The following is an 11,007-nucleotide window of genomic DNA, read 5'->3' on the forward strand; positions in this document are numbered from 1 at the left end:
CAGGTAATATTCTTCTTCTTCTTCTTCTTCTTCTTCTTCTTCTTCTTCTAAACGCAGGGGGTACGCCCCTTCCCTGCCGGAAACGGAGGGGGTTTAACCCCCTGCCGTGCTTTCCGGCAGGGGGGGTCGACCCCCTGCGTTTCCGGCAAGGGGGGTTGACCCCCTGTCGGAAAGGCATGGGGGGTCGACCCCCTGCCGGAAACGCATGAGGGGTCGACCCCCTGTCGGAAACGCATGGGGGGTCGACCCCCCTGCCGTAAAGGCACGGCAGGGGGTCAACCCCCCATGCCGGAACTGCCTTTCCGGCAGGGGGTTTAACCCCCTTCCCTGCCGGAAAGGCAGGGGGTTTAACCCCCTGCCGTGCTTTCCGGCAGGGGGGGTCGACCCCCTGCGTTATGCTGCCTAAGTGACTTATCAAAAAAAAAAATTTCTGTTTTTGAATGCCTATGCTGCCTATATGAATCGTTTGAAAAATAAAATCTGTAGTAGGAATAACATGCTGCCGATGTGTATTGCTTTTGAAAAAAACAATCTGTTATGAGATATATTATGCTGTCTATGTGAATTGATTTCAAAAAAATCTGTTTTTTAATGCATATGCTGCCTATGTAAATCAGTTTGAAAAAAAAATCTTTAGTAGGAATACTATGTTGCCTATGTGTTTGTTTTTAGAAAAAAAATTTGTTATGAGATACCTACGTTGCCTATGTGATCTGTTTTGAAAAGAATTTTTGTTATGGATATCTATGCTGCCCATGTGATCTCTTTTTAAAAAAAAAAAGTTATTATGTGATCCCTATGTTGTCCATGTGATTAGCTTGAAAAAAATTTTGTAATATGTGTATATAAGATGTCCATATGGTTTTAAGTGTAGTTTGCATATATGTTGTCCATATGGATTTTAAGTTGAAATTTTTTTTGTAATGTATATATACAAGTTGTCCATGTTGTTCAATTTGTTAGTTTGTTAATGTCTACTGGTAGTTAGTTTTACTTCAATTTGTTTTCTTGAAATCTGGTTAGTTAGAGTATTTCAATCTATTAGTCTTTTATAATTATATTTTTCTTAGATAGATTGGTATTTAATGTTCTCACAATCAGTTAGTTAGATTAGGGCTATTTGAATTCTTTATGATAGTGGTGGTTAAACGGAGTTCACATCTTTTCTAGTAAACTAATTGATTGATTTACTATTCCTTTGCTAAGTAGTTCAAATTAGAAATTGTCTATGACTTTATGTTAGTCGACTGGTTCAACATGTTATAGCTGGTTTGTTAAATTAGCATCTTCTAGTTAGATTTGGCTTAACATATATACTATTTTTCTTTTCTCTTCTTTCAATTAGTTAGAGTTGTTTTAATTTGTTTTAATTTTTTTAGTTAGTGTTTCATCTTGTTTCATGATTAGTTAGTTTGTTACTTAATTTGTTTTGTTTTTGTGCAGATTTTTCAACGGAACCAACTCGTGCTCGGCCACCTGTGGTAAGTAAATGACAAAAACAATGCAAATCGGGTAAATACCCGTGGTGAGTAAGTGATGCAAACGTATCACATGTTATTTAATTTATTGAATGCAGCACTTTATTGTTCACACACTCACTTAGTTGTTGATATCTAGGACTGCTTTGTTGGAGTTCGGAGATCATGCTGAGCATGATTTTAATGTAGAAATATGGAAGTGTTCTTATTTTTGGAGTACGGAGTCCATGCTAAGCATGGTAGTAGTTAGTGAGATATTGAAGTGTGTTTGCTGCAGGTACATGTTTGCCATTTATTTGATATGAATGATTATGATGTATTGCAATGTTTGATGTAATTGTATCAATGTTTGCATGTAGTTACTTTCAATTTGATTTTGACTTCCATGTGAAATTTTATAATAAAAGCATGCTTCAAATGATTGTATCATGTCATTAATAGTTTGCACATGAAAATATTAAGTTATCAATGCATGCATCAAAATTCTTGTTATTGTTTGACATAGTATATTGCATGATAAATTTGATATTTTCTTCATCGTCGCATTCTGATTCTTTTTTTCTTAATTCGTTAGGATACTATTCGTAACATCATACGACAGAATGACTGCAAACCGTGAATGGATGTACCGTAGGATAGTGGACAATGAGTTATCGCATGAATATATGGATGGTGTCGATAGTTTTATTGAATTTGCAACGGCGAGTGTCAGTACGGTAGATCCCACAGGTCGGATTAGGTGTCCCTGCAAGATTTGTAAGAATAATCGATTTGTAGAACCTCATGGCGTTAGACATCACCTATACAGGAAGGGTTTTGTGAGTGATTATCAGAACTGGGCGTTTCATGGAGAAGAATTTAGAAACGATTTTGATGCACGGGTGAATGTGGTGCACGATAATCCATATACGAATTTGATATTTGATGCTGCAGGAACAGAACTGGGTTCTGCTATGAGTTCTAGTGATGTAAGAACTGGCGTAGATGAAGAATCACCAAACGATGCAGCTAGTAGATTTTATGATTTACTTAAAGATGCTGATGAGCCACTTTGGAACGGTTGTGAGAGTCACACTATCTTGTCTGCAGTTCTTCAACTAATGAATTTGAAGTCCGAGTATAATTTGAGTCAATCATGTTTTGACCGTTTGTGCATGATTGTGAAGAGTATGTTGCCTAAAGATGAGAAATTGCCACAAAATTTCTATCGTGCGAAAGTTATGGTCAACGCTCTAGGTATGGGTTACAAAAAGATTGATGCTTGTCCAAATCACTGCATGTTGTATTTCAAGGAGCAGGAAAACGACATATCATGCCCGTCATGTGGGCATCCTCGGTTCAAGCCAAAGACAAGAGGCAATGGTAGCACGAGATCAAAGGAAGTTTCATACAAGTCGCTCCGCTACTTTCCTATCACTCCTAGATTGCAGCGATTGTATATGTCTTCAAAGACAGCTAAACACATGAGATGGCATGCAAATAAAGTTCGACACGATGAAAACAAGATCACGCATCCTGTTGACGCTGAAGCTTGGAAGCACTTTGATCGTACTCATCAGAACTTCGCAATGGAAGTGCGAAATGTTAGACTCGGTCTATGTACAGATGGATTTAATCCATTTGGGGGTAGATCAACTCCATACTCATGTTGGCCAGTATTTGTAACTCCATACAACCTTCCACCAAGCTTGTGTATGAAACGTCCAAATCTTTTCTTGTCTCTGTTGATCCCTGGTCCGACCTCACCTGGCCAAAATCTTGATGTATATCTAAGGCCATTGATTGATGAATTAAAAGTACTGTGGGATGACGGTGTTACCACGTATGATGCCCACAAAAAACAAAATTTCAACATGAAGGCCACTGTTCTATGGACAATCAGTGACTTCCCTGCATATGGTATGTTATCTGGTTGGAGCACACATGGGAGGTTGGCTTGTCCGTACTGCATGGAGGATTCCAAAGCTTTTAGATTGAGGCATGGAAGGAAGCCTTGCTGGTTTGATTGCCATCGTCGATTTCTACCCAGCGATCATCCGTTCCGACGTCAAAAGAATGCATTTACAGCAGGCACAACTGAAATGGAAGGTCCATCCTCAAGATTGTCTGGCATAGAGATTTTAAGAAGATTGCGATACTTTCCAGATGTATTAACAGATGCCCGCAGTCCTACACCCTTCCGTGGATTTGGGAAGGAACACAATTGGACGAAAAAATCTATTTTTTGGGAACTACCGTATTGGCCAACCCTATTGATACGACATAATTTGGATGTGATGCATGTAGAGAAAAATGTGTTTGATAATGTGTTCAATACAATAATGAATATTAAAGGAAAAACGAAGGATAATCCGAAGGCTCGTATGGATTTAAAATTAATATGTAAAAGACCAGAATTGGAACTCAAAGAGTATAATGGCAAAGTACTGAAACCAAAGGCGAAGTACGTGCTCGGACCTGATCAAATAAAACATGTATGTCAATGGTTGAGACAACTGAGATTTCCAGATGGATATGTCTCTAACATTGCTCGGGCTGTGAAGATTGACGATGGACAGTTATATGGGTTGAAGAGCCATGATTGTCATATCTTTATGCAACGATTGATACCCCTAGCATTCCATGATATGTTAGACAAACCTATATGGGGGGTATTGTCTGAGTTGAGCGGATTTTTCAGAACATTGTGCGCATCGGAGGTCATTGTATCAGATGTAAAGAATCTCGAGGACTCTGTCATCACCACTGTTTGTCTGTTAGAAAAGATATTTACGCCAGCATTTTTCGATGTTATGGAACATTTGATCATACATTTTCCATATGAACTAAGGGTTGGTGGCCCTGTGCAATATCGATGGATGTACCCATTTAAAAGGTATATGTTTTTTTATATTTGTCTCTTTAATGACAGATATTTAAAATTTGAAATGTATATTCTTGTCAGATGCATGTTCGACCTAAAAAAAAAGGTTCGTAATAAAGCAAGAGTAGAAGGCTCTATTTGTGAGGCGTACACTTTAGAAGAGATTTCAAATTTCTCATCTATGTACTTCGAACCTCATATTTCAACACGTTACACATGCCCGCCCCGTAACGATGATGGAGAACAAGTAACTGTAGCTGACAAGCTGTCGATATTTCAACGACTTGGGCATGCATTTGGTAGTTGCCGATCAAGGCTATTGACAGATCGAGAGCAAGATGCAGCACACATCTATATTCTTTTTAATTGTTCAGCGATCGACCCATACATCGAGTAAGTATATGTATATGCAACTCAATTATAAATCCTTTTATGTTCTATATGTGGATACATGGCTCGGTAATATAAGTATTTGTGGTTTGCAGACGATTTGATCTGGAGTTGCAAAGCAAAGTTTCACATCTCACTAATGCAGAAGTACAAAAAGAACGTGAAACTAAGTTTGTGGAGTGGTTGAAACAGTTGGTAAAGAAGCTAACATAAATTTTGTACTTATAAACAACACTAAGTTACTTAATTGATCGTGATCACAATAATTGTTTATGTCTGTGCGTAGGTTCGCCATGGTGATGTTAAAGATCAAGGAATATGTGATTTAGAAAATGGTCCGACCAAAGTTGTGCAATGCTACAACGGGTATATCGTAAATGGTTATCGATTCCATACAAAAGACTACGGTATAAACAAATCAACGATAAATAGTGGCGTGTGTGTCAAGGGTAGCAGCTACGGTGAAAATGAACATGATTACTACGGTGTTATAGAGGAAATAATGGAGTTGACTTACTTAGGCATGAATAACAGGGTTACGGTATTCAAGTGTCATTGGTTTGATCCAACTGCAACAAGACTCGACAAAGCTTCAGGCATTGTGGAGGTGAATCATAAATCCAGGTTTGGAACATATGAACCATTCATATTAGCCTCGCAAGCTCAACAAGTTTATTATACTTCATATCCGAGTATAAAAAAGTCAGATAGAAATGAATGGTGGGCAGTTTGCAAGGTGAAATCCAAACTATACCCCGAGTATGATCAGTTACAAGAAGATGAGTTAGCTGAAGACAGTGATTACTATCAATCAGATGATGTCTGTGACTTCGCTTATGGTCACGATGTTGCGCATGATATGCATGTCATATCTCCATTGGCTGATGAAACATTCATAGAGGAATGTGATCCAAATGATGTACCAAGTGGATGGGCAAACAATGAAGAAGAAGAAGAAGAAGAAGAAGAAGAAGAAAGTCAAACTAGTGACGAGGAAGAATTCTCAAGCTAGTGAGCAAAATCTTATACTAGAAACCTCTATTTAAATGCATTGTAATACTTGATGTGAGTTGTATTGCAATACTTGGTGTGAATGATTAAAAATTTTATTTCAATGTATTGTAATACTTGATACGAATGATTCGAATGCATTGTAATACTTGATGTGAATGATTTCAATTATCTGAATGTATTATAATTTATGCAATTAACGAATGATTTGAATTAGTGCAATACTTGATGTCAATGATTTGAATTATTTGAATGCATTGCAATGCTTGATGTGAATGACTTGAATGCATTGTAATACTTGATGTGAATTATTTGAATGTATTGTATGACATATGTTATTTGTTAGAATATGGTTCGTGGAGGTTATAGTGGTCGCTCATCCAGTAGTAGTCAGGCTCAACCTTCATCTTCACGGGCTCCTGTGATAGGTATATCATATAACTAATTAGATGCTTGATTAGTTCAAATGCACATTCTGAGAACTTGGTGTGTATTTTTTTACAGATGATGTTGCGCCTGTACACGACCCACCTACACCAGTTGATCGCACAAGTCAACAGCCAACACAGGAAACAGGGTCTTCACAGGCTGGCACAAGAAGACTCATTCGAATAGTGTATATCGATAATCGACCGTAAGTATTTTGTTTTCAATTATTGCATATCTTTTAAATATTTTATATTGATATTTACTGTGTAACAATTCATGTGCAGCACGAGGTTTGAGCCACAAGAAGTAGTACGGGAGATTAGGAATTCACTTCTTCAACATCTACCAGGACCAGTTGCTCAATGGAAAGAGTACCCAAAGGAGGTATTAGACAGATTGTGGTCCTCATTCATGGTATACAGTTGTTCCTCATAGTTAATGTGTTTCATATTTAATTTATTTAAGCAATGTCTACTAACTTTCTGAAAATATTTATAGGTTTCGAATCGCTTTGCAACTACGGTGGAAGAAAATGATGCAAGGAAGGTGTGGCAGAAGGTGGCTGCCAATCGATTTGCAGACATGCTGCACACTATGAAGACTGCAGCAAAAAAAGCATCTGGCGTAGTAGATGATCCATTATTGTGGAAGGGCCATGGTCCTATTACTATCAGGAGAGATTACTGGGATGAAATGTGCGATATGTGGGCGGGAGATGCATTTAAAAATCGCTCTGCGAAGGCTTCACAAAATCGATCGAAGATGCCTGAAGCCCATCTACACACAGGTGGATCTAAGACATTTGGGAGCCACCTAAAGAAAATGGTAACTCATCTATATATAATATTAATTTTATAAGTATAGTTGCAAATTTGTGTACTAAATCTTTTATCATTTAACTTCGCAGGAAGCAGAAAAAGGAGGCAGTGTACCATATAAGGATGTGTTTGTAGAAACACATAAACGGAAGACCACGGGAGTCTTCGTATCAGAGAAGGCGAGAACGACAACGGTATGTATTAATTCTATTAATAATCATTGCAATATATATGCAAGTCATCATAATGTTATCATTAATTATTAATGAATACTTTAAACATTATTTTGTAGGAGGCATATGAGCAACAAATGGTAGAGCGATATGGTGAAGACGCTACTCAGCATCCATCATTTGATCCTACAGCATGGGTGACTGCAGCAGGTGAACCCAAAAAAGGTCGCGTGTTCGGGTTTGGGAGTAATATGAACACTTCACCAGTTATTGGTTCTTCCAGTTACGGCTCACCAACTTCTTGCGCCGACATAAGCTCCAAGCAGCCGACTATTCTTTCCGGTGATGATGTACGCGAGATCATTAATGAATCACTGAATAACTACTTCCAATACACCGTCGCCCCCTTTCTCCGAAATGAGATCAAGGCCGCTGTTCAGGATAGGGGATCTTCGATTCCAGGTCCCTCTCAGGTATAATCACATATATAGTTTTTTTGACTATCTTAAAGCACATCTGAGCATGGTAGAATCACATATAGAGTTTTTCTAGATGCCTTAGAACACATATGAACATGCTATAATCACATATTCAATTTTTTTACTGCCTTAGCACACATATGAGCATGATAGAATCACATATAAAGTTGCTTTGCCTGCCTTAGAGCACATATGAGCATGCTATATTCACATATTCAATTTTTTAACTGCCTTAGCACACATACGAGCATGATCGAATCACATATATAGTTTTTTGCCTGCCTTAAAGCACATCTGAGCATGGTAGAATCACATATAGAGTTTTTTTATATGCCTTAGAACACATATGAACATGCTATAATCACATATTCAATTTTTTGACTGCCTTAGCACACATATGAGCATGATAGAATCACATATATATATATTTAACTTTTTATCTGTCTTAGAGCACATATGAGCATGATAGAATCACATATAAAGTTTTTTTGATTGCATTAGAACACATATGAGCATGCTATAATCACATATTCAGTTTTTTGACTGCCTAAGAACACATATGAGCATATTATAATCACATATTCTGTTTTTTGACTGCCTTAGCACACATATGAGCATGCTATAATAACATATAGAGTTTTTTAACTGCCTTAGAACACATATGAACATGTTATATATCATTTATGATAGAATCACATATAAAATTTTTGGCTTTGCCTGCCTTAGAGCACATATGAGCATGCTATATTCACATATTCAATTTTTTTACTGCCTTAGCACACATACGAGCATGATCGAATCACATATATAGTTTTTTGCCTGCCTTAAAGCACATCTGAGCATGGTAGAATCACATATAGAGTTTTTTTATATGCCTTAGAACACATATGAACATGCTATAATCACATATTCAATTTTTTGACTGCCTTAGCACACATATGAGCATGATAGAATCACATATATATATATTTAACTTTTTGTCTGTCTTAGAGCACATATGAGCATGATAGAATCACATATAAAGTTTTTTTGATTGCATTAGAACACATATGAGCATGCTATAATCACATATTCAGTTTTTTGACTGCCTAAGAACACATATGAGCATATTATAATCACATATTCTGTTTTTTGACTGCCTTAGCACACATATGAGCATGCTATAATAACATATAGAGTTTTTTAACTGCCTTAGAACACATATGAACATGTTATATATCATTTATGATAGAATCACATATAAAATTTTTGGCTTTGCCTGCCTTAGAGCACATATGAGCATTCTATATTCACATATTCAATTTTTTTACTGCCTTAGCACACATACGAGCATGATCGAATCACATATATAGTTTTTTGCCTGCCTTAAAGCACATCTGAGCATGGTAGAATCACATATAGAGTTTTTTTATATGCCTTAGAACACATATGAACATGCTATAATCACATATTCAATTTTTTGACTGCCTTAGCACACATATGAGCATGATAGAATCACATATAGAGTTTTTTTATTGCCTTAGATCACACATGAGCACATGATAGAATCACATATAGTGTGTAATTTATTTCATTATATTTTGTTTATCAATACTGACTGTTCTTTTCTTGTGTAGGCTGCTAGCGATAATCAGGGTAGTGGAGCTGAAGGGACAGATAAAGACAATGAACAAGAAGACGCACAAAATCTTGGCGATGATTAGAGGACTTTGTTGAAGAAGTTCTATTTTTTTTATTTTTCCTAATTGTAATTGTTGAATTGTAAATAATTAAACTTCTTAGTTTTAAGGTGGAACGATTAATTATTATAGATACTTGTTATATGAATTTTTTTGTGTGGTTTGTTTTTTATTTACAGGAAATATAAATTGTACAGGAAATATAAATTGTACAGTTCTCCGTAATTAATTTTTAAATAAATTTTTTTTGATTTTTTTTCGTTTTTGCGACGGATTAGCGACGGATGATTCCGTCGCTATTCATATTAATCTAGCGACGGCTTAGCGACGGAATTAAATCCGTCGCCACGCCGTGGTCGCCGTGGTCGCCGTTTAGTACCGGCGGATTGGCGACGGAATATAGCGCTCGTTATTCCGTCGCAATTAGCGACGGAATTATTCCGTCGCCAGTTAGCGTCGAAATATTCGCGACGTAAGCATACTGTCGCCGCGTTGTCGCTAATTCGTCGCTAACATGGTTAGCGACGGATTAGCGACGGAAGGTGGTCGTCGCTAATCTACTGTTTTGTTGTAGTGTTTTAAATAATTCAAATTTATGAACTAAAGAAGCAATTTTAGATTCATTTACCTTTGACGTACCTTCGTGAGTCACGAGAAGAGTATGCCAGATTTTACATGTTGTACAGCATTGACAGATGCAATTGAACTCTACCTTGTCAACGGCACAATACAATGCATTCATAGCTTTGGCATTAAGTGAAGCAGTCTTCTTTTCTTTATCGGTCCATTGACTGAAATCAGTTGATGGCATTTGGTACTTTTCTGAAACAACTCTCCAAATTTCGAGATCCATGAATTGTAAGAATATTGTCATTCTCACTTTCTAGTATCCATAGTTTGTTCCGTTGAAGAGAGGAGGACGAACAAAGGAGCATCATTCTTTGTGCTGAGATGATGTTGTTGGCATGCTAGATGATGGTAAGATCAAAATATAGCTAACCTGCTCTGATACCAAATGAAAGTATTATAGAATCGAGACAACGAGCACTAGAGGGGGGGGGGTGAATAGTGCTTGTAAATAGTGTCTTTGGAATTTTGACAGATTTTGAGATACACAAATCAATCACACAAAGAACATAGAATTTGCCCCCCCCCCCTCACATGAATCCTAGCTACGCCCCTGGGGTTATCATTTGTGATGGAGCATCCATGGACTCTAAATATGCTTTTGAAGTATTGGATCGAACATACTGTGACATCTTGGAATGTAATCAACCTTTTGGAGGAACTGTAGTTTTTCCGGGAGGGGATTTTAGACAAGTGTTGCATGTTATTCCAAAAGCTTCTAGAGGTGGCATAATTGAACTCTTAAATCAAAGGTTTGGTCTTTTTTGCATGTTTTAAAGTTAACACAGAATATGAGAGCGTTTGCATATACAAGGTATGCTAGATATGTCTTAGGCATAGAAAATGGACTAGCCTCCACAGTGGATGAAACTTTGGTTCAACATCTTAGGAAATTATTAATATTGATGAAGAAGATGATATAGTCAAAGATTATGTAAACTAATTAAGTTTGTTAACAAAGACATTAAAAGTAATAATAACAACCATCAATGGTTAATTGATTGAGACATTTTGGCTACTGCAAATGACAATGCTGATTTAATAAACAACTAATTACCAT

Source organism: Nuphar pumila, chromosome 16 (assembly GCF_984573655.1).
Source record: "Nuphar pumila chromosome 16, dmNupPumi1.hap1.1, whole genome shotgun sequence".
NCBI lineage: Eukaryota > Viridiplantae > Streptophyta > Magnoliopsida > Nymphaeales > Nymphaeaceae > Nuphar > Nuphar pumila.